General features: G+C 42.8%; 1 pseudogene; it reads right to left on the minus strand.

Annotated features, from left to right (window-relative positions):
* Nucleotides 1-5,949: 5,949 nt before the first annotated feature.
* On the minus strand, nt 5,950-10,390 carry LOC144374685 (WAS/WASL-interacting protein family member 3 pseudogene; annotated as a pseudogene).
* Nucleotides 10,391-25,662: the final 15,272 nt, after the last annotated feature.

Raw genomic sequence — 25,662 nt, forward strand, 5'->3', positions numbered from 1 at the left:
AGTCTACCATTGCCAACTTCCTAAGTCATGTCCAACAAGAAAGGGAACCCCTAAGTCTTCATCTGATACCTTTTTTCCCACCAGATTATTATGCTTATTTTACAAAATGAGCAAAGGGATATTATTGAGTGACACTCCCCAACTTGTCACCTATGCCAGCCTGTGTATCCTTACTCAATCAGGCACCTTATGCCTAAAGTACCATGGGGGACTTATGGTTCCTAAATGCACCACGCTATCATGCTCTCTCCTGGGCATGTGTAAACAGTGTCCTCTCTCTAGGCCACTGTGACCACACCTTCTACTCATTCCCCTTAATGCCCCTAACACTCCAGTCATTAAGACATTGTCATGTACGGCAGCTAGCTTCTCACTCATCTTTCAGGAGTGTGCATGGCGGAGGATGGTGTGGGGACCTTGCTTCTTACTCTGCAGCCTTTGGTGTCTGCAGGGTGCCTGCTGTGCAAGAGCAGTGTGGACACATTTGCTGAACTGAGCAGGAATGTGAGGTGAGACCAGTGCAGCACCTGCCTCCTCCAACTGCTGGCTCTTCAGTCTTTTTCTTTTTTTTAAGAGAGAGAGAGAGAGAGAGAGAGAGAGAGAGAGAGAGAGAGAGAGAGAGAGAGAGAGAGAGAATAAATTTCAATTTTTATTTTTTAGTTTTTTCGGTGGACACAACATCTTTGTGTGGTGCTAAGGATCAAACCCAGGCCGCACACATGCCAGGTGAGCCCCTCTTCAGTCTTTTTAAAGGGATGTGATTTCTCCCCCATCCGCCTTTATAACAATCCACTCCCTTTCTCTCAAGTCAGAAAACTGGTATTTACCTGTGATTAAAAGAGGACACAAGGCCCCTCTCTCTGACAGGCAGTCCCACAGCCAGAAAAGGGAACTCTGTCCAGGCTGGTGCTGAGAGCCCTCTGCCCTGACCAGAGCAGGCTGAGCACCTCTGCTCCTCTGCAGAAGGGACCTCACCAAGGCCCCTCTGAGAGGACAGGGCCACTGAACCTGGTCCCCGATTCCTGGTCTCAAGCTAGCCTTGGACTCTGATGACTTTTCATTAGGGTGCTCAGGTGAGTGGGACAGGGTCCTTACTTAGGCAACAGGGTAGGCACACATCCAACTCTTACCCCATACTGTTGAATCTGCTGCCTCCTGCCACCCCTCATCCAGTCCAGCTGGCTCAGCACCACACAAGAATTGGCTCAGTTTAACCAGCGAGCAGCGACAGTGTGGTAGTACCCCACCCTCGCTTTTCTCTCACTTCCCTGCTGTTTCAGCCTCAGTCTCTTCCTCTCTTCTCATGGCTGAACAGGCGAGCTGAGTTAAAGCCTCTCTTGGAGCCTGACCACACTGTTCAGTCAGCAGAAGGCCTTCTCCTGGCTGAGTCTCAACCTATACTGTACACCAGAATCACCTGGCAGCTTTCAAAAATAGTGACATCTGGGTCCCACCCTGGCTATTTTGATGAGAGGCAGCGTGGAGTTCAGGACTTTTAAAAACTCCTAGGTCATTCCAGTAGGTAGCCAGCCATGGTTGAGAACCACTGGCCTAAGGATATTTTCCATTGCATGATTTGTCAGAATTCTGAATTGGGGGAAATTCTATTTCTTTCCCAGTTCAGTCCTTGTATCCCATTTCAGTGTCCTTTGCGGGCGTTCAGCTCCTTAGCCAAAAGTCCCAGGAGGAAAGGGATATGTGGTAAATTTAGGCATCCAAATCTGATGTCAGTTAACCCTGGTGTTGTGCAAAAAACAAAAATAAAAACAAAATCTCCAAATGAACTCTTATGTGCAAGGACAAATACATGTTCTGATTAAGTATAAACACACTGTATCCTTGCAGCAGGACAGTAAAATCATGATGTCACCCTTCAGGCAGTTTCTGGTCAATCAATGCACACCAAGCACCTACTTTAGGAGTGTCAGGAAAAGCCAGAAGTCTTGTCAAGGTAGTACTTACTTTGGGGGACCTTGCTGGGGTAAATCTTCTGGCATGGTTTGTATTCATCCAGAGGGGGAAAGTCTTCCACAGAATGGAACGTGAATTTAGACTCGAAGTCATCTGCACATGTGGGAAATGGTAAAGTTTAGTTGGGTTACAGGCAGGCCCCACGTTGGATCGCTCCAGGAGAACACACGTCACTCTATGAAAATGCACTGTGTTCTGCTTGCCTGCTCTGTGCAGAGGTGTTGATTCCCCCCAAGACATCCATCCACCTTTCAAGTTTTACTGCTTGGCTGGGAGGAGGGAAAGTAGAGTGAGACCAGCAGTGATTTCCCATCACCCACCATACTACTCCAACCAACATCTTAAGGAAGCTCCTAAGGGAGCATAAGTGAGCTCCTGGGGAGAAAAGAGGAGTGTTCCTGTCTCCCTTTCCTGGGCTGACTCCTGTCTTTTGAGCTGGGTCTTATGTCTGACCATAGCCTAGCACACAGAAGCAGGGCAGAGGTGTTGCAGTCACATCCAACTCCAGGTGCCTTTAACTTCCTACCTCCATAGTTTTGCTCCAATTGTCCCCCTACCTCATGGGCCTTCTACCCACTCCTTGCCCTTATCCAAATCACTCTGGTCTCTCTGGCACTCTGGTCTCCATGGAGAAAGACAGACATACACACAAAGAGAGAATTTAAATGCTGGTTTTCTTTTGGTTCTCTAATCTGAGTCAGGAGTCTAAGAGTAGGCCCTGGAACTATCCAGAAAGTGGTGAAAGAAACCCTATTTCACAGGCTCTGTAGGCTGTCCTGTATTTGTGTGAGCCCACAGTTCACTGGGAAGCATGTAATCTCTCTCCAGGAGCCAGGAGAAATCATTTCCTTACTGGCACAGTCCCCTAGGTGTGCACCTGCTTACTGGTGATGTGCATGCTTCCATTCCGCAGCTGACCTCTGGGCTGCTGGGTGGGGGTCCAGGCAGGGTTCTGCTGGCTCTTGCTTGAAAGCTCTGTGGGGTGGGTGATCTTGCAGGAGGTGCTAGAGGTGGATTTAGCTTTCCCCTACTGGTCCCCTTTGGGGAAGATGACAGGGCATTAGGAATGGGGACAGTGATGTTATAACTCTATATGAGAGATTAGACATTTAGATTTCTGGATATAATATGATATAGTGATTAAAAGGGCAACTGCTTGAGCCAAACTGAGAATGAATCACAGTTCTCTCATTGGCACAAATAACAGGTTCTTTGTGCCTTAGTTTTCTTATCCAAAAATGGGAATACTAGGACACATACCTCCTAGGGTTGAGAGGACTAAATGTGTTGATTTCCTTCAAGTGGAATACAGTAAGTGCTTGACAGTTGTGACAATATTAATGATGACCCTCATTATAAGATGGTGTAGCCCTCTGGGCATGGTAGGGCATGCCTGTAATCCCAGTGGCTTGAGAGGCTGAGTCAGGAGGATTGTGTGTTCAAAGCCAGCCTCAGGAAAAGCAATATGTTAAGCAACTCAGCAAGACCCTGTCTCTAAATAAAATACAAAATAGGACTGGAGATGTGGCTCAGTGGTTGAGTGCCCCTGAGTTCAATCCCAAGTAACTCCCGCCCAAGAAAGATGGTACAGCTCAAGGAATAGCCCCACTGCAGAGTGATAGAAACAGCAAAGGTAGTTGCTAGGTGAGGGCCCAGAGGGAAGCCAGAAGAATAGGTTGTAGGGGCATGTTCCTACCCTCAAATTCTGCTCCCACTGAGTTCTGCCCCCACCAGCTCTTCTGCATTGCAATCTGCTTATTCTCCTTCAGTTCCAACCTAGATCCTTCCCGACCACCAAGGCCCAACTCAAATCCAACCTACACCCTCAAGCCTTCCCTGGTCAATGGCCAGAGGCTCCTCCCTCCTCTCCCTGTGCTATTCTGTGTGACCCTTGGCAGTCAACAGCCCAGTGTCCTGGCTCTTCACTACAGGTACCCCACTGCTGCTTATGACATTGCCACCATCACTCTGCCGGTACACCACCATTCCCTGTGCTACTTGCTTACAATTACAACTTCTTTCCCTTCTCCCAAGTTGAGCTGAAGTAGAAGTTACCCCTATTTTATATGTGAAATCAAGTTTCACATCCAAAGACACCAAGGGAGAGGCCAGGCAAACCTTCTGAGCAGGTGGGGGTTCCAGCAGCAGCAGCAGCAGCAGCAGCAGAGTGGTGCCCTCTGAGCTCCTGCTTTCCCTGCAGGGTCTTCCCAAAGGACTGTCCCAGTCTTCTTTCTCTCACTCTTCTCTTCCTAGGCACCTAGGAGTTATTTGATCCCACAAGGAGATTAAAGGGCTAAAGAGACTGCTGATCCTCCTCTGGATGGGAACTTGCCACTCCTTGTGGGAAAGGAGAAGGAAGGAAGGAAAATACAGGCTGCCGCCCCAACCACACGCAGGCCCTCACCGCACAGTCACAGCAATGTCCTGTGAAGGGTGCTGTCATTATTCCTATTTGTCAGAGTAAATAAAAAAACACAAGATAAAACAAAACAAAACAAACAAGCAACTGGCATCAGATTACACAGGAGTATGCAAGGAACCCAGGGTCTGAACTCAAATCTCTCCAAATCCAAAACGTGCTTTTCTTTCCACTCCATCATGGACATTTAAAATCACAGATACCAGAGGGGCTCACCACTCACAATGCCGAGCCTCCTGGTGACCAGTCAGTTGAAAGAAGAATGATTAAAACCTTATCTCTTCTGATCAACAGTCTTAAAAATATCATTGCCCTTTGTGCTAGAAATTCTCTCTTAGGAACCTATCCTTTAAAAAATATCCAAAGTGGGGCTGGGGTTGTGGCTCAGTGGTAGAGTGCTTGCCTTGCTTGTGTGAACCACTGGGTTTAATCGTCAGCACCACATAAGAAAAAAAAATAAATTAATTAAAAAAATAAAAATATCCAAAGTATGAACTAAAATCTCTATAAAAGTATTTCCTACACTGTTATTCATAATAACAAAAACAGGGAATCAAATATATGTACCTATTATCATTTTAATTTACTTATACATTTTAATAATTTTACAAAACTGTTTTTAGTATAGTATTAAGTAAAAATACAAAATTGTAAGTACAAAATGGTATTAAGCATGTAAATGTACATGTATTCAGAAGAAAAATGAAAATGACATCCAAATGACAGTTTCCATCTCTAGGCGATATTATTTCTATTTGCTCCACAATAAGCTAGCATTGTTTTTAATTTAAGGAAATACATTTAAGAAACTTTCTGCATCAAAAGATTTACTGACAGAACAAAAAATATGTGCATGGATATATGTGTGGGGGAGTTGTATATGTGTTAAGTGTGTATGTATACGGGTGTGTGTATGGAGTACGCATTTATTAGGATGTTTGTGTGTAAGGCTGAGAGAGTGCTTGTAATTGTGTTTGAGCTGTGTGTGTAAATGCAGGTGTGTGTGTGGATGTGTGGTGGTACCTTTTGTGTGGAAAGGCGTCAACAGTGCATGAAGTCTACCACTACAGGGACCAGTGAAGTAAGTCACAAGCCATCAACACTTAATTCACAATTCTCTCTGCTCTGTAAGTGAAGAATTATTTTTGCTTTTTGGCTAAAGATACAGACCCTGTTTTCTCCAGTCAGCTGAGAACCTGCCAAAAGGCAGAATGTGAATCCAATCTGCTGCAGGCCAGTGAAGATTCAGGCTGGGAGCCAGACTGGAATAATTCAGGAGAAGACTCAACCAGAGACCTGGGCTGGGAAACAAGCCCCACCTGAGGAGTAGATCTGGAGACAGAAAGTCCATAGTAAAAACAAAACTCTTCTCTAGAGCTCACTTGCTATTCCCTGTTCTAAGCACATCACGTACAAGGCCTCCATCTTTACAACAACTCCAGGAGGTAGAAAGATTGCTGTCCTCATCTTACAGAGAAGGACGCACAGACAGTTAAGTGGCTGTCCAGGGTCCCAGCCAGTGATGGCAAGAGGATCATGGCCAGAATCCCTCCCTGGACAAGTCTCCCAGTGCCCCTGGCCCTTGGTTTGCATCTCTAAAATGAAAACTTCCAACAATAAAGTCCCATAGAGGGACAAGGTTCTACCCAGAGGCACTGAGTAGCTCTGGACTAAAACAAGATTCTGAGATTGGAGCCATCTCATGGGGTTCCGCAGTCTGGGCTGCTTTACCTGGGCCTCTGCAGATCCTCCTCTTCTGCAGGAGCGGCTGAGGTCCCAGAGGGCCAGGTGGTGCAGGCAAGCCCTGCACGCTGGCCTTCTGCTGTTGGGCCTGGAGGCTGGGGGACTTGCGGGGCAGCGGGGGAGGGGTTTCGCTGCAGTTGTTAGCGCCTGGCAAGGGAGGCGCTGGCACCGAAGCCCTGGACGAACAGGAAGCATACAGGGGAAGTGGGGGCGGCGGAGGTGGCGGTGGCGGCGGGGAAGGGGGCTCTGGCACCTCTTGCGCGGGGCTGGCAGGCTCCTCATTGAGTCCTGGATACCCACAGGGTGGGAGGAGAGGGAGAGGGGGCGGGATGGGCGAGAGGTGCAAGGGGGCCAGCTGAGGCCTCACTGCCTTGTCACTGAGTAGGGATGCCAGGGGCAGAGGGGGAGGAAGCGGTGGAAGTGGAGGTGGAGGAGGGCAGGGGACAGTGGGTGCAATGGCATGAGAGCTCCCTTTGGTGGGTAGGCCCGGTGGGGACACCAGTGAGGCTTTGGTGGGGGAAGAAGGTGGTAGAGGTGGAGGTAGGGGGTGAGGAGGTGGAGGTGGGGCGGGCACATTGGGGTGAGGAGGGACTATCCTGGCAGCGCCTTGGGCCTCAGAGGCATTGCCTAGCCTGGGAGATGCAGGGGGGTTAAGCGGGCCACTAATGGTTTTGGTGGGAAGCCGGGGAGAAGGTGCTCTTGAACCAGAGGCCTGTCCTGTCTTGCCACCTAGAAATGAAACAAATTCTGGGTTAGCTCAACAACAGAGAAAGGAAGAAGCTAAAGCGGGCAGTGTGGCACTTGGGACCAGCTGGATGAGCGCCAAGGTCCTTCTGAGCATCAAGGAGCTGTCCTTCCAGACAAGCCCAGATCAGACCCTAATCTTACTATTCTGTTCTCACCTGCCAATAGCCTTCTCACGTCCAGCCCAGGACGCAGGACTGCTCTGACCTGTGCCCTTCCTCATCTCAAGACCCCTCACATTCATCCACTTTTACCTGCTAGGTGCAGTTGCCCTTATGCTCTACTTTGGATCCTTAGGTATACCAAGCCCAAACACCTGGCTAGGGAGGTTTCCTCACTGCTAGCATTTTATGAACAAGGACATCCTTTGTTTCTATATTGCAAACATAAAATTCATGGTTCCCTGAATACATAAGGGAAATCAGCAGGGAAACACGTGTCCTCCACATTCCAGGTCCAATGACCTTGAACCCCCTAGTTACATGGCCTCTAGAAGTTCAAAGCCCTCTTTCCCAAAAACTTACTCTAATTTTCAAAGGGCTAGCTTTTTCCTGATCTCTGAATTTCTCATCCTATATGTATCTCCTTCACCACATAATTTTTTAAAAACAAAATATTTAGTTTTTAGTTGTAGTTGGACACAGTACTTTTATTTTATTTATTTATTTTCATGTGGTGCCTAGGATCAAACCCAGGGCCTCATACATGCTAGGCACATGCTCTACCACTGAGCCACAACCCCAGCCCAACCACATCACTGAAATCCAATAACTCTTAAACTCAGGGGTAACAACAAATTGCTCGTTTGTGCTTGCTGGACTTTATGGAGGACTGGGGTGGATATGGGGTCCTTGGAGGGAGCTCTGACTCTTGATACAACCTTGCACCACAGTGCTGATTCTCTTCTTCCCCCTCCGTTGCCTCTTGATAAGGAGAAAAAAATTCCTCTTCCTGCTTAATGCACTGAAGTTCTGCAATCATTGTTTAAATACAATTTTAAGAGAGGTCACTGTCAGAGGGACTGTCACTGTCCTTTCAGGAGGCATATTCAAATATTTATTCCAAATATAGTCCTCCCTTAAAGGAGGGAACACACTTTCCCCTATTTCACTACCCCTATATGATATATGGCAATATGTGGAAAACACTTGGAAAAATGCTTGCTTCTCACATATACAACTTCCTGGGTGCTGCAGCATAGGAGCAGCTTTTATTTCAGATTATAAACCCCAGTGTCTATTGAGGGGTTATGGAGTTTTTCATCCCATATGAATCTCCAGTGTTTCCCCAAACTGGTACAAATCATTCCTGAAGGACTTGATGTCAAAAGCCAGGCCAAAGGCATAGAAGAAGTGCCTCTGGGGGAAGAAGATAAGTGGGCAGGAGTATGGTGTTTGGGTTTTTGCACTGGTGGCCCTCGGGCTATGATGTGACAGTCACCTGGGCAAGACTACTACAGCTTGGTTGTATCCCTCTGTTGAAGATTTTCTTTGAGGAGATTCTGGAAGACATAAGACATATCTTTGTCATGAGGAATTAACTTAATTTCAGGGTCCAGAACAGCTGGCTGCCTATGCCCAGGAGTAGAAAGCCCTACGTGATCTTTCCAGGGACAAGATCTATATTTTATATGATGTCTAGGGCAGGGATCAGCACAGAGAATCCAGCCTAAAAGTTCTGAAACCTGTTCCCATAGTACACAGAGATGATGACAGAAAACCCAGGCAGCTCCCTAAATAAGACAGCGTCTACCTAGATGCCCAGTTGCCAAGTGAAATTTAAAAGAATCATAAACTTAAAAAGCAGAACAGGGCCTACTCTTGAATAACCAATCCAAACTTTTTAAATGATTGAAAATATCATGAATCCAAGATTCAAAAACCCTGAAAGTGAGTCTGTTGAGAGTACAAAATCCTCTGCTTCCTGCTCATGTGGTGGAAGATCAGGTACCAGGAATATTTGGAGCCTGACATTCCCTGGGTCAGTGATATACGTGGAGTTTATTCATCTTGTTGGCTAAAGAGCACAATAGTAGGAAAACACTTTTTTTTCTTATGAGATATATATATATATATATATGCCCAATTTGAATGCAAAAGTTTTAAAACATCCATTGCCCACTAAAGCATACATAACTGCAATGGACTGATTGTAATAATGGCCTCAATTACTCTCTCATGCCTAATTCTGTAATCTTTGAATATGATTGACTATTAACCTAATCTTTTAATATGATTGAATATGATATCAAGAGATGAAGTCTATTTCCATATCTTTGTCACTTGCTTTGGATGTGATAGGAATTAACACTTCCTAGCCTTCCAAGTTACTTCTCAGTAGCTTCCAAGACTAAGCCTCAAGGGACTTTATACACATCTTCCTTTTATTTTGGAGCCTTGCCACCACCATGATAACAAGCCCTTGAGCAGCCTGCTGGAAACTGAGAGACCACATGGACTTGAGGTGAGTCAAGCCAGTGGTTACAGCTGAGGCCTCAGAGACAGGAAAAACAGGAGAAATCTAAGATAAAGGAAAGCCACCTACCTAACCTGCAGGTTTGCAGATGCTGAGGGAGTAGAGCTGAGATCATTCCACATTGCTAACCCACAGAATTATAAGCTAAATAATAAATGGTCATTTAAAACTCTTAAGTTTCTATGTTCTGTTACATAGCAATGCCTAATTGATACAATGAGTGAAAACCATTACAACTCATGCATCTCTAGTGAGTCCATAGTGAAGTCATTATGATGACCTATTATGATTTGCACCTTCTGTCTGGGCAATGCTAAATAATACAAATTGCTCTTCAATTATTAATTGAATAATTTAGTTAGGAGGATGATTTGAAAGATTCCTCATGAACAATTCTGTGATTTAGAAAGTTCCAGTGTTTAACTTCCCAAATACATGATCTCTAATATGACTGTTTATAAAACACATGTCCCTGGGCACATGTGGAACCAACTAGTCACATGTGGATTTCCCAGTTGGTTCCAGGAGTTAAGGAGATTTAGACTATGATGTAGCTAGTCCAAATTTTTCCTTACCTGCTACAACCTCTGCCCTGCTGGTCGCAACACAGGAAAGCCACCAGCGAAGAGATCTCCCAGGATTGGGGGTGTGTTTCCTCCTTGGGAGTTGGCAGAGCCTCCTCCTTCTTTGTTGCTTGCTTTTGAACCTTCAAAGAGAAGAGCAAGTGGTGAAGATGTGTGAGCAGAGCTGAGCAGTTCCTTCTTACTCTGGGGTTTCACACCGTCTCAGCAGTGTTCCATTGTCCTCTTTCCAGTGTCGCCCTTGCACTCAGCATCTTTCCCAGGTGCCCTCTGCCTTGATACTCCACAGACTCATGTGCCTATATATGTCTGCTCCCCTCTCCAGCCCTGTCAAAGAGCTAACCATTTGTGACCAACCACTCTGAAAGGCTACCAAACAAAGGAACCTGAATTCTACCCATTTGCTGAATGCTGATGGGGAATCAGCAGTACACTGCAAATTAGAAAACCTGAACATGGCAGGTGTAGAGTTGGTCGTATTCGCAGCTTGGCATTGGGAAGACTAAACAAAGAAAACCTATGGATTTGATTCAGCCCACCATCTTAACTTGCTATCCACAGGGGATTGACCAGAACTACAAGCAAGAAGTGACAGTCTGCAATGATTTCTGCTTAAGAATTTTCCTTCCCCACTCCTTTCTGTAAAACAGGAAGCCTGAAAGCTTGGACATCACTAACTCTAGCCCTTGAGATGTGTGTGATTACCAATTGCAGAACCTGAAAAGATATTCAGCGGAGGCAAAAATCACTGACAGAATGTATTTATAGCCTGAAGCTTTTATGCAGGGAGAAGTTAGGACACAGTGCCCACTGGTGGCTGAAAGTAGACAGATTATTCTGAGTATTAATATACATTAATTACTGGAGTCATTATGAAGTGAGTATTCCAAAAAAAATGGATTAATTTGTTAATTAAGCATAGCCAAGTAGACAGTGGGTCTAAATGGAAACTAATTTATATTATAATCAATTTTGAAAACTCTTTTATAAAAACATGTCTTTGGCTTGGCGTTGTGCCCCATGCCTGTAATCCCAGCTTCTCAGGAGGCTGAGGAAGGAGGATCGTGTGTTCTAAGCCTGCCTCAGCAAAAGTGAGGTACTACACAACTCATTGAGTCCCTGTCTCTAAATAATTAAATACAGAATAGGGCTGGAGATGTGGCTCAGTGGTTGAGTGCCCCTGAGTTCAATCCCCAGTACTGCCCCCCTCAAAAAAAGTGTCTTTGTGTGTTATCATATGAGATACAATTATGTTTTTAGGACTAGCTTTAGGACCACCATGCACATCATTGTAAAATATATAAAGATCCAATACCTTACGTTATTAAATAATTCAATCTTCCATAACCTGAACACTACCCCACCATAGAAAAAAGAGCAGGTATTATTATCTCCTTCATTTTGCAGATGAGCTAACTGAGCCTTAAAGAAGTTACCTGGGGCTTGGGGTGTATAGGGGTGTAGTCCAGTGGCAGAGCCTGTGTTTCATTTCTAGCACCAAAACAAACAACAACAACAACAACAACAAGAGGCCCCTTGATTTGCCTGGTGGCAGAAGCAGAATTCAGCGTGAGTTATCTGACCTTCACACAGGCTCCTATTATGTTCTGGAAGACAGGAGGCTGCAGTCATATGATCCTGTGAGATAAAATTTTGAATACATCTTTTTCCTTGTGAAAAACAAAAACTCCTTTTTTTTTTTTTTAAATTTGAGAGCTTTATTGTCTTAGTTAAGTTTGAGGACTATGTTGGCACAGGGTAAGGGATCTTTATTTATCCCATGATGGACACACAAAATATGGTACATCCATAAGATGAAACTGTGTGAGAGGGCTGAAGTACTGATACATACTGTATTATGGATGGAGCTTGAAAATGCTGGCCTGAGAGAAGCCAGTCACCAAAAGGCCACAGAGGACATGATTCCATTCCTATGAAATAACCGGAATAAGCACATCCATAGAGAAAGAAAGTAGGTTAGTGGCTGCAAGGGGCTGGGCTGGGAGGAATGGAGTGACTGTTAATGAGTGTGGGATTTTCTTTTTGGGGTAATAAAAATGTTCTGGAACTAGATAGAGGGAATGGTTCCAACAACATTGTGGATATAGTAAATGCCGCTAAAGGTTTTAAAATGGTAAAATTGGTAAATTGTGTTATATGTGTTTTATACAATGAATAAAAATGTCAACCTACCATGGAGTTGTTTTTGTTTTTTTTTTTAACTTTTAGCCTTTGAAAAATGATGGAAGAAGCACTCTAAACCATCTCTGACTCTCTTGCCCAGATATCTGCCTGTCCACTAAGCAGGTCTGAGATGGCCTGGTGTGTCTTGCATCACAAATGCAATCCAGCCAGGGGACTGTGGCTGTGCCCTGCCGTTGCCCCTGCCCTGAGCTTGCGGTAGGCCTGATTGAACTGCTTGCTTACAATCAATTTGTGGGGCACTGCGGTCACTGATCTGTGTGACTTTTCGCAGGTGAGTTCCTTGCTGGATATCAGCCAATAGAACACTCCAACCTTTTGGATCTGGCTTCCTCAAGCCTGAAGTGTCAGTGCTGATCTGTAAAAGAAAAAGAGGTTTGACTATAATTGCATTTAACATTCACAGAGAAGCAGAACAGACTGACTCTGGGAGCTCTCCTACTTCCATAACTCCTCCCCAAAGCTGACCTCGTCCAGGCAGTTACCTGCAGCTATCACTGGAGACTTCCTCAGTCCTGACCACACCTCTCTTTCTGAAGCCTAGAATGGACTCGTTCTTTTAGAGGCATCAAGCCAAGTGCCCATCTTGTACATAAAGTCCTGGAGGCCTCAAGGAGCCCTCAATCATAGCCCCTTTCCCCCCCTTCCTGGTAAGCTGCACCCACACACTTGGGCTTCCATCTGTGCATCCCTACTTTCTGCTTCCAGGTTCTGAATGATCACTCTGCCTGGTGTCCCTATGTTACCCCTGGACCAAATCCTAGACTGCCCCTACCTTGTGGATGGGAGATACTCCTTCTCCATTTGACTCTAGACTACTCTGAGCAGTAGTGAGGTGTTGCTCAGTCCTTTGGTGGTCACATCCTTCCAAGGTTAGGGCCCAGGTGGCCCATCATGGGCCTGTTATGTCTCTTAACTGAAGACAATTTGGACTCTGGGAGCCGGTTTTGAGGGAAGTGATAGCAATCTTCATGTGATTTTTGGAGCAGAGAGAAGAACCATGGGGTTCCACAGAAATTGGGGCCCAGAAGGTTCAGAGAAAGGTGGGGCAGGGCTATAGTGACTGAGTGACTGCTAGCTCTGTGCCTGGATGTGTCACATCAATATTCATGAATCCTTGTGAGTTTCAAGAGACCTTGTCCTCCGCTTCACAGAGGAAGAAACTGAGTCTATGAAATCATCTCTTGGAGGTCATGGGATTGGGATTCAACTCTAAATGGGTTGAATCCTGAAGGCCACATACTTTTTACTTTGCAGCACTAGTGATCAAGGTCACATGCCATCTTGAGTTCATGTGTCCTAGAGACTGCTGAAATGCTTCATAAGTATCTTAGCAAGAACAACTTTGTCCTAATTCTGCAAGTAGTCCTGAGATCCAACTGCTTTCCTTCCAGATAAAAGGTGTGGGAGGTTGGCAAAAGGGGAGGGAGAGGCTGTACTGGGAGACACAGCCTTGGAGATTCGCTGCACTTAGGATGTTAATGCCATGCGACTTTAGAGACCATTAAACACTTTTCAAGGCAAGAAATACTTCCTAGTCCCTACTAAAGAAAAGACTATGTTTCTTTGGGTTTCAGTTTAAATATTATCATTTTGGAGTCTTTTCTGCTCCCAAATTTAAATAAGATCATGAACTCTTCTGTCTTAGAGTGTTATATTTCATTTTCCTCTGTCATATTTATCAGGGCATATAAGTTTATAGTTATCTTTCTATGGTTCTGGCTATGAGTTTTATGTTCATTAACCCCAAGGACTCTCTATTAGTATATCCTCAAAGAGTAGAACAGGACCTGGCCTCAGATAGGTTCAATAACTATTTTCTGTGCAGATGAATGAACAGAAGCGTGAACTACACTTAGGAGGTATAAGACATTGTCCCTGCTCTAAAGGGCATGCGCATGTGCCAGGGTCATGAACACACAGGGAGTTTAGCCAACCTGTTACACGATAGAGCACCCATTGAGTCCCATAGAGAGGAAGACCACAGAGGGTTCAGATATGGCCACATGTATGAGCCCAGCAGTCTTCAGGGAAGATGTGAGATCTAGGAGGGCCCCTGACATGTACCTGGAATTTATAAATCCTTGCTATTACTATTTTCTCTTCAACAAAGGGCAAAGCAGGCTTGCTGACTAGAAACTAAGGGGCCCTGTAGTGTCTCAGACTAGAAGTGAAGGCCACTGTGGTTTGGGCTTAAATGTGCTGAGTCCGTATTAGTCACTGGCTGACTAAGCTCAGGTTATGAATCTTATGCTGGCTTTGACAGGTATGAGCTTCACTGTCTGGATCTTATTTCCTACAAACATGATTTTTGAGATGGGCTTATAAATGATGGTCATTAAGGCACCTGTGAGCAAGTGGCCCAACCCTAATTGGTTGGCTACATTTAGATATACACATAGATATGTATACTATGAATATCTAACTGCACACAGACAGCAGGATATTTCCCATACAACATGTTCTAAAAATATCCTCTAAAACAATTGATGTCAGAAGTCATTTTGCACTGCAAAGTTTAAGATTTTTAAACTCTTCTTTCATTTTATTTATAAGTAAGGGATCAACAGAAATACTAAAACCCTTGCCAAGAGGGTATTAATTTTTTGGTATAAATTTGGTATTACAATCTTATGTGTATTATAGTCAGGGACACAGGAGATGAAGTGTTTCATCAATTTCTTCCTGGGCACAAGATAAACAACAGTGAGTTATAATGATATTCATGGCTTAACACAGGTCAGGGTTTATAAGGCACATTTTTCCATTTAAAGAAGCACCTGGAATGCAGAGAAAACCCTACCTGTCACTACCGCTGGGAGAGGGGTCCCCTCATCCAACTCACCCTCAATTTCCTATTTATTACCACAATGCACCCCATTTCCTGACCTTACCTATCCCAGGTGTTGCAGGTTAGGACTGTGAATTATGCTGAGTGAAAAGAATGATTTTTATTTTAGTACCTACTTAGCACATGCATCAATAAATCCCTGATGATGCTATATGACCGATTTGTTAATAAATATATTCTACATTGTGGCAGGAAATGAGGGTCAGGACACCAAGAACTGGCAGCAACACTTTATGAGTAGCACCAGAGCCCAGAGGGATAATTCCCAAAGTCTGAGCCCTGAGTGCAGCATGGTTTTTACTCTGGTATATAAGCAAGTTTGGTTTACTTTTTTTTTAATGTGGTGCTGGGGATTAAACCCAGGGCCTCACACATTCAAGACAATGAGCTACAACCTCAGCCCCTTATAAGCAAGTTTGGGGTACATCAAGGCAAGGGAGTTGGTGCAATTCTATTGGAGGGTGCAGTCTACATTTTGAATATGGGTGCAAGCTTGTAAACAGCCTAGGGACTCTTAGCTCATACACTTAAGGACTTTTACTGCACTAAGGGGATTGTTCTGTCCCTGTTGCTTTGTTTCCTGCTTCTGCTTCTGTGGTTTTCTGTGACAGGTATCCGATAGCCGCTGCAAGCTTCTATGGTTAAATGTCACTATGTAGAGCTGCTGTGAGTCAGCTTGCAAACCACAGCCTGGCAGCTCTTAAACTGCTAAAGTCACCATTTTGCTCCACCACAACATCAGCAGAAGCACATGGCAAATCACATTACATTCACACCATCAGTTCGGATCTGCCCTAAATTTAACATTCCTTCTCCTTTACTTCTAGTTTTTTTTCCTGATCCAGTGTCTGCTTTGGTGATTGTCCTCTAGAGGGCTCCCCCTCACCTGGTATTCTTCCACCCTCTCCTCTCCAGTGAGGCACAGAAGAGTTATGAACTGCATAACTAAGGCGTCCATATATATCTGGACTTAATAGGTTTTCTACAAGAGGATGTCTTCATTCTCACATTGAAGATCATAGTACCCAATGAGATATGTTCTTACTCCATCCTTAACATTTATACATAATTTCCTTTTTTAAAAAAATCTTCTACCACTCTAAGAATTCTTGTTACTGTGGTTACGGGATGCAGTAACAGGAGGGAAGATTCCTGGCTGTTTTATTCTCTGCAAATCCTGATCACTGGTAACTATACTAAAAATATCATAAAGGGAAAGAAACCCACGCCTGGACACTTTTCCCACTGCAACTATTTACACCCAAAACAAAAACAAGCCATCATTTCAAAGATAACTAATGTTAACAACATTATTGAGTATGAAGATCGACTGGTTCCACAGGAAGCTTTTGTTCACTCAGTTTCCTTACAACAAACTTCAAAAGAAATAGCCCAGGATCTGAAAAGATGCAAAATATTCACATTAGCTCATCCCCTTCGGTGTAAAGATGGAAAACCTGAAGTGAGCCAGTAAGAAGATTAGAAGCACCGAACTCGAGTGACAGCACTAACAGAGCCAAGGGTCGGATGAAATTGGCAAGGGGCCTTTCTTCTTGATAAGTTATAAGGTCTTTGCATTTATAAGGGCTTGTCATTCCAACAAATGAGTCAGCCACGATACTGTTTGAAATGCACATCCCCTGTTATTTGCCACCTTGCCACCATATGCCATTCCTGCATCTGTCTGATCCTGGTTTTTGTGACAAATGCTAATAAAAATCTAGCCAGCTGATCCAAATCAAGCAGGTTATTGCTCTCAAAGATGATCTACACCAAGTCAGCGTAACACAGTTTCAGTCTCGCAGTCTCCATGGTGGCTGTTAAACTAATAGCAGTGCCCGGTTTCCTGGCACATGGCCTGCTCATCAACCAGCCCTCAGCCTACCCCTTCTCACACTTGACACAGACCCATGTCAGCAGCCAGGGCACTTGCAATTCATTCCCAAGTCTAAATCAGAAGAACATGCCATTGTTATGTGTGGCACAACCTCCTTGCTATCTCGTTCCCTGCAGCCAGCCCATTCCAAACTCCAGTTCTTTTTTCCTGAGTGATTTCTCTGGAATCTGGCCCCTCTTCTCCATCCCCATGATACTGCCTTAAGGAAGTCCACCAATCCCTCTGCAGTCCACCACTTGCTCTTCCTGCCTCTTGTCTTGCCTTCCTCCACAGCAGCCAGAGTGATCCTTTTAAGGGACATATCATTTATTATGTCACTCTTTGCTGGCTCCCCACTGCTTTGAGGAACTCATTCAAATCCCCTCTGCTGCATAGCCCTTTGGTCCCACACTTTCCATTTTACACTGGAGTTCACCTACAGAACTTGGCTTGAACAAGCTGTGATCTTTGCTCTTTTCACACTTATCTCTTGGCAATCTTCCAAGGAATCAGTGGATCCAAGAAGGCCAGGTAAGAGCCCTGTCTATGCTCTGGGAGGAACTCTTACCCCCAGCAGAGCATCTGCTCTCTGGGTCATGTCACTCCACTCATGCCCTGCAATGGCTTTCCACCTCACTCAGAATAGCACAAGCAAAGTCCTCCTTAACATCACTGGCTGGACTTGACCCCTATTTCCTCGTACCTATAAATGATAGCATTTTTTCAACTAGTGTTATAAAGTCGTGTTATAAAGAATTTGGCGATCCTTTTCTAGATACAAACTACACTTATAGTGATAAATTTAATCACTAATTTTTAGTAATTTAAATTCCAATATGAGTTCAAGGTCCCTTCAATAGGGAATAATTAGAAAAGTAGGAGAATAAATGTCAGGGATGAGAAGAGTAGAAATGAAGGAGTGTGGAAAGAGAGGGATTTGAGATATATATATACAAGGCCAGCAAGGTCAGGTTTAGAGGCAGGGATTAGAGATTCAACTATCACAGAGCTATAGATTCAGAAAGGCAATAAATATATAGGTGATGGGTTGGATACCAGACAAAAACACGTCTTTAAATTCATGTGGTGGTTGTTAGTTTTAAATGATAAAATGAATTTATAAATAGTTCATACAGTCTTCTGGAGAGAGGTGACTTGAATGATGGTTAATAGAAATCAGGAGAAAACTACCTAGTTATTGATGTAACCCAATAATATTTAAGATATGAGTGTTGACTGGGCTACGGGCCATAGGGGTTAGACTGCCAGGATCTTGTTCTCAGAGAGTATATGTACATATGTGTGTACAAATGTGTATGTGTGCTATTCCATATGTGTGTGTTTATATGGTATATAGACATATACACATATATATTTGTGGATATATATAGGTTTGTGTGTGTGTGTGTGTTTTATAATTTATTTTCTAGATCCGAGCTTCTTAGCTGGCCTCTAAAACTAGAATATCAGTCCACCTTTGAGATTACCTTTAGAGGGTCATCTTTTAAGCACTAATCACCTGATTTCCCTTCACAAAATGCCCTTGTGGCTCTCCACTCTTAACTGAAAGGAGGAATCCAGTCATACTGCCCCAAGTAGCCTTCCCAAGCTGTGATAGGCCTCCATTCTAGATTGTTCCATTGTTTCTTGTTTCCTGCTTTGCAGCCTGTGCTCAGGCTCCTGTCTCTTCTGGGAATGCCCTCACCATAGCCCTGTCATATTTCACAAACCTTTTACCTCCCTTGTAAGCTACACAGCAAGAACAGTTTACGAAGACTTTTTTTTAACTTCCTCAATTAGACTTTTCCTACTGCCAAAACACATCATTCGTAACTTTCTATGACACTATTTATATCTTGTTCAATATTACAGCCTTTACATATTTGTCTCTTGTTTTTGAGAGTAGGATCTAAGCCACTTTCTATTATGAAGGAAGACAGCTTTTCTTTTCTTTTCTTTTAACTACATGAGCAATCTATTTGTATTTGTTGACGTGAATTCCATGTATGCCTTAACCCTGGATCTTTGGCTCTTACAACCAACGGCTCCCACACAACATGCAGGTGTGGGAGGAGAATCTGCTGTCCTGGGAGGGCATCTCACAGCCCAGGTTCTTCCAGATGGTCCTCTCACTTTCTATTCCTCGGCCACTCTATACCTGCAAGTGAGAATTCAATTTGTCATCACTCTCGTTTTCAATGGTGGCAATGTTCCCAGGTTTTTAAGTCTAAATTTTAAATTATGAGTAAAATTTGGTTTTAAAAAACCCCATACTAGACCTGCAAAGAACAACCTCATTAATTCAAAAATTAAAAAATAAATTAAAAAAAGCCTGAGGCTAGGAGTCAAGGTACAATATGATGAAGAGATAATAAATAATTCATAGTTTGAAGAGTATCTCAAAAACTGGTGAGGTTTCTTTTATATTTTCTTTTTACTTTAGACAAAAAGTGCTACCCCCTCCAAAAAAGAAAAAGAAAAAAGAAAAAGAAAGAAAGAAACGTGCCCCACTCCCAGCTGATTAATTTGCAAATTAATGAAATAACACCACTGTCCTTAATTCCAGCTGATGGCACCAGCATTTCCATTTTTGCTAAATGCCTTCCTCATTCATCCAAGTTTGAACCCTCAAAGATACCTATGGCTCAGTCCCCTCTTTCATTTGAAGTAAAAAAGCTTTTGGGAGGACCCATCTCCTCCTCTACTTTAGTGTGCACACAGAGGTAATTTTGGAGTCTGGGGAAGGGAATTAACAAGGGGCTGTGTTATGGTTTGGGTATGAGGAGTACCCCAAAAGCTCATGTGTGAGACAGTGCAAGAGGTTTAGAGGAGAAATGCTTGGGTTACGAGAGCCTTAACTCAATGAATTAATGCCATGATAAGATTGACTGAGTGAAAACTGAAAGAGGGTAGGGTGTGGCTAGAGGAGGTAGGTCACTGGGGACCTGGCTTTGGGGTATATATTTTGAATCTGGCAAGTGGAGTCTCTCTCTGCTTTCTGATCATCACATGAGCCACTTCCTTCCACCACACTCTTACACCATGATGTCCCTGCCTCATCTGGAGCCCTGAGGAATGGAACCTGTTGTCTATAGACTGAGACCTCTGACACTGTGAGCCCCCAAATAAACTTTCCCTCCTCTATAGTTCTCTGGTGGGATCCTTTAGTTACAGCAACCAGAAAGCTGACTAAACAGGCTGCAAAAGGCAACAAGGTGACAATAACAACATCACAATAACAAAAAGTAATGGGAAGGCTTTTATATGTGCCAGGCCTTGTCCCAAGTAACCTGAGAGAATTAACTCATTACAAGGGCCCTTGAGCAACCCTTGGATGTAGGTCCTGATTATAAGGATTCTGTCCACTTGACAGATGAGGCACAGAGGAGAAGCAGACCACCTACTGCCAGGAAGTGTAGAGCTGAGAGGTAATCCCAGGTCAGTCTGGCACTCATAACCACTAAGCTGCAAGCCTCTTCCATAATGTCATCACCCAGGAAATGCAGAGCAGGCCGGCAGCTGGGGGTGGGGGGGGAACTGCCCTCTGGCCTGGAACCAGGGTAGATGCTGCTTCACACGGAACCAGAGCAGGAAGGAGCAGGCAGGGAAAGGTGGGGTGTGCGTGCATGTGTGTGTGTGTGTGTGTTTGTGTGTAAGACAAAAGCTTTCAGAAAAGGCTGGTACTATAGAAGCTAAGTCCTAGGCCTCTGCCAGGGCCAGAAACGATGTCCAAGGTGGAAGAAGAAGAACCGGTTAGTGAATTAAATGTGAGCCAGCAGCTGCCTTGGCAAGGGAGGACCAGGGGCACTTCAAGTGGAAACTGCACAGAGTAACCCTACGCTGTGCAGCTGATATCTCAACTGTAAGCTACTTGTACCTGAAACTCCCTTGTGAGGTAACACAGAACCTCTTATGCACCAATCTTACTGCTCCACCTCTTTCTTTCCAGAGTTGAGCCCCAGTTCTCCTTTCATGCCTCTCTACTGACTGAAGGTAAAATGCAGGGTTTTCAGCAAATGGCTTCCTCATGTTGATTCTGGAATAATAGGGATTATGAACACGGCCCACATATAAAAGGAGACAAAAGCAACAAAAATAGCTAAGGGAGAAATTTCAAAATTTCTGGTAAGTGTGAGATGTTTTCAGAGTATTGTCAGTTACGAATGATAATGTAAGTGGATTTAGACTTCTTTTTCTCACTGTCATTTTTCTAGGCCTTTTGCATGGAGAATTCAATAGGAGTCTCTGAGTCTGGGCTTGGATTGGATCCTAGAAAAACAATGATCTGCAGCTTTGCCTAAGAAGAGCACCCATGGGATTCTCATCCATTTCAAAGCCTGCTTCCAGACCTCTCTTGGCTGGTCCCCTGGAGCAGCAGATCCGGGATGCCTGACATACGTGCTTCAAAATTCTGTCATCACCCTTGGCTCTCACTCCAGTTCTGGGCACGGTTGATGAAGAATGGAGGGTTTTCCCACCTAGAAACTCAATACAATCTCCTTCAAAATACCAATGACATTTTTCACAGAACTAGAAAAAAACAGTCCTAAAATTCATTTGAAAGAATAAAAGACCCAGAATAGCCAAAGCAATTCTCAGTCCAAAAAGAAATGCTGGACGCATGACAAAACCAGACTTCAAATTATACTACAGAACTATAGTAACAAAAAACTGCATGGTACCAGCATAAAACAGACACATGGACCAGTGGTTCAGAATAGAAGACACAGAGACAAACCCACACACATCTACAGTCCTCTGATTTTTGACAAAGTTGCCAAAAACACACACTGGAAAAAAGACAGCCTATTGAACAACTGTTGGTGCTGGGAAAACTAGTTATCTATATGTGGAAAAATGAAACTAGACCCTTATCTCTTACCCTGCAAAAATATCAACTCAAAATTGATCAAAGACCGAGGAATTAGACCAGAAACTATGCAACTCCTAGGAAAAATATAGGGTCAACACTCCAGCATATAGGCACAGGCAGTGACTTTCTTAGTAGGATACCTACATCTCAGAAAATAATGATAAGAGTTAATAAATAGAATGGCATATAATTAAAAAGCTTCTGTTCAGCAAAGGGAACAATTAGGAAAGTGAAGAGAAAAACCATAGGATGGAGAAAATATTTGCTATTTTTTTCTGATAGAGGATTAATATCCAGAGTACATAAAGCACTAAAAAAACACCAACAAAAAACCCTTCAACTAATAACTGGGTTAATGAATTAAACAGACACATCTCAAAAGAAGAAATACAGATGGTCAACATATATGTGAAAAAATGTTCAGCATCATTAGCATTTAGGGAAATGTAAAACTGAAACTACAATAACATTTCATCTCACATCAGTCAGAATGGCCGTCATTGAGAATACAAATAATAATAAATACTGGAGAAAAAGGAACTTTTATACCGTTGGTGGATTTGCAAATTAGTAAAACCACTATGGAAATCAGTGTGGAGGTTCCTCAAAAGACTAGGCACAGAACTACCACATGACCCAGCTATTTTCCTTGGTATTTATCCTAAAAATTTAAAGTCATTGTAATATAGTGATACATGCAAACCATGTTTATAGTGGCATAATTCACAATAGCCAAACTGTTGGTTGTGACCAGGTGTCCACTAATGAATAAATGGATAAAGAAAACGTGATATATAGACACAATAGAATTTTATTCAGGCATAAAGAAGAATAAAATTGTATTATTGTTATTTATAGGAAAATGGATGGAACTTGAGAACATTATATTAAAGGTCAAGGTTGTATGTTTTCTCTCATATGAAGAAGGTAGAGAGGAAAAAAGAAAAGAAAGGTGAGGGGGGATTCAGTTGAAGAAAGAGACCAGGAATGGGAAAATGGGAGACAGGGATAAGTGCTGGGAAGTGATATTGGCCAAATTATATTGTTATATTGTGTGCACGTACGAATATGTAACAACAAATCCCACCATCATGTACAACTATAATGCACCAGTAAAAATATGTGGAAAGAGAAGGAAAAAAAGAATGGAGGCTTGCCTTCCTTTCCTATCTGGCCCCAAACCATCCTTTTGTTTTCAGGAGATCCTCCACACCCCTTCAGGTGTCTCTGTGATCCACGCCCTTGCCCTTGACTTCCTCAGTTCTTCCTGAGCCACTGCTTTTGTTGCTGTCTGGGCTGCCAACAACATATTTGCTGGCCAGTAGTTAAGCAGGCAGTGTTGTTGTATAAGGGAAGAGCAGAGCCCAGGTCCCTTATTACTATTCTAGCTGAGTTTTCACTTAAGAAAGCAACTGTTTGCCAGTGGCCAAGTGTTCTTGGTGGATTAAGAACTCTTTCTATTAAGAACTGTGTAATGTTTTGAACGACCAACAATAAAAAAAAAAAAGAACTCTTTCTATGGCTGGTGCCGTGGTGCATGCCCATAATCCCAGCAACTCAGGAGGCTGTGGCAACTGGTTCACAAGTTCAAAGCCAGCCTCAGCCATTCAATGAGACCCAAGGCAATTTAGTGAGACCCTATCTCAAAATAAAAAATAAAAAGGGCTGGGGATATGGCTCAGTAGTTAAGCGCCCCTGATTTTAATCACCAGTACCAAAAGAAACAAACAAACAGAAACAGCCTCTTCCATCAGTTTTCTATGAGTAAACACAGTCCTTCTTTGCATTGAAAATGTGGGCTCTGGAGTCCCACCATCTTGAATGGGATCCTGGACTCACTATTTAATAGTAGCATAATTTAAGGTAAGTTACCTGACCTCTGGAGGCCTCCATTTTTCTCATCTGTAAAATTGGAAAGAGAATAACAACAGCCCCATAAATTGTGGTAAGAATTAAATGAAGTAATCTATGTATTGAGTTTAAAACAGTGCTTGGCACCTAGTAATTAATAAATGTGAGATATTAATACCAGCTCTCTCTAATAGTTTCCAACACACTCCCACCTTTTCCTGTTTTAAAGCTCATATTCCCTGGAATAAAGACAGGGATTTAAAAAAAGAAAAAAGAAATCACTGGATGACAGCTGTGTCACAGGCCTAGGAAACAGCCAGTTCAGATTGGGAAAGAATGGAATAGATTCCAAGCAAGAGACTATAGATATAAGATGGATGATATTAGGTATCAAAGGAAGAAAGACTGTCTCCTCTCCTTTCCTCTTCACCCCTAGTGAAAACAAAGAGAATCTGTGATTCCAGGGAAAAGAGGAAGCTGTCCAGGAAAAGTTTCATATGAATAATATTTCTACTTCGTAATCCTGAAAATACTGTTTTTCAGGAATGTTCAACTTTTATAGACAAAGCAGGAAATACTAAACTATGATAGAAGACACATGTTATTATCCTTAACTATAAAGAAGTTGATGGATCTGGGAATATTTAGAAAGAACAATAGACTACAACTAAGTGGGGTTTATTCTGGGAATGCATATAGGTATATCTGGTTCCACAAAGGACAATCAAAAATCTATTGATTGCATTAACCAATGCAGAAAAAGCATCTGACGAAATCCAACATCCATTCATGATTAAAAATTCTTACTGAACAAGAAATGGAGGGGAACTTGATCATCCTGATAGAGGGCATTGACAAAAACACTATAACATCATACTTGAAGGAAGAATATTTTCCTCTTAAAACTAGGAACAAAGCAAGAATGTTCCCTCTCATCAATCTTATTTGACATCATAATGTAAATCCTAGTAAGTGAAATAAGATAATACAAAGAAATAAATAGCATGCAGATTGAAAAGGAAGATATCAACACTGCATTTGTGGGCTGGGGTTGTGGCTCAGTGGTAGAGCACTTGCCTCGCATGTGCAAGGCCCTGGGTTCAATCCCCAACATTGCATAAATAAAATAAACAAAATTGAGGTATATGTCCATTTACAGCTAATATATATATATTTAAATAAAAAGCTGCATCAGGGAGCATGGTTTTCTATTTAGGAAACTTCTAGCGAGTTAGTAAGTTCAGAATAGATATAAGTCAACCAAAAAATCCATCATATTTCTATATACTAGCAATAAATAACTGGAAATCAAAAAAAAAATTTAAAAGCCCAGACATGGATTTTTAAAACCACAGAATATCAATGAAAGGAAGAATTTTTAAATATGGTAAAGATGCTAATTCTCCCCAGATTGATCTATAAATTCAATGCAATTCAATTCAAAATCCCAGATTTTAAAATAGACATAGGTGTATTTATTTTAAAATGCATACGGAAAAGCAAAAGAACTAGATAGACAAAACAGCTTGCAAAAGAAGAGTGAAGCTGGAGGGCTTGGGTACCTCATTTTAGGATTAACTATAAACTACAATAATCAAGATGGTCTGACGCTGTCCAGGGGACACACACACATATCAATGGGATGGATGGATTAGAGAGTTCAGACATAGGGCCACCTGAGTGTGGTTAATGGATTTTTGACAAAAATGTAAAGTAGTTTCATGAAAAAAGGATAGACTTTAGAACAAATGTTGGAACAACTGGACACCTGTATGCAAAAAGGTATGAGCCTAAGCCTCATCCCTTGTAGAAATTACCCTAAAATGGATCACAATTGATCCACAAGAGGATCATAAAATGTAAAATTGTAGTTTTTTTTTAAGAAGAAAACAAAGGAGAATTCTTTGTGATTTGGAGTTAAACAAAGAGTTCTTAGATAAGACACAAAAACCACAACTAATCAAAAAATTACAAAGTTAGACTCCATAAAACACTTAAATTGTTGTTTTGGGAAAAACTGTTAACAGGATAAAAAGTAAGTTACAGACTAGAAGAAAAAAATTGTGTGCAATAAAG

This window comes from Ictidomys tridecemlineatus, unplaced genomic scaffold, assembly GCF_052094955.1.
Source record: "Ictidomys tridecemlineatus isolate mIctTri1 unplaced genomic scaffold, mIctTri1.hap1 Scaffold_82, whole genome shotgun sequence".
Taxonomy (NCBI): Eukaryota; Metazoa; Chordata; class Mammalia; order Rodentia; family Sciuridae; genus Ictidomys; species Ictidomys tridecemlineatus.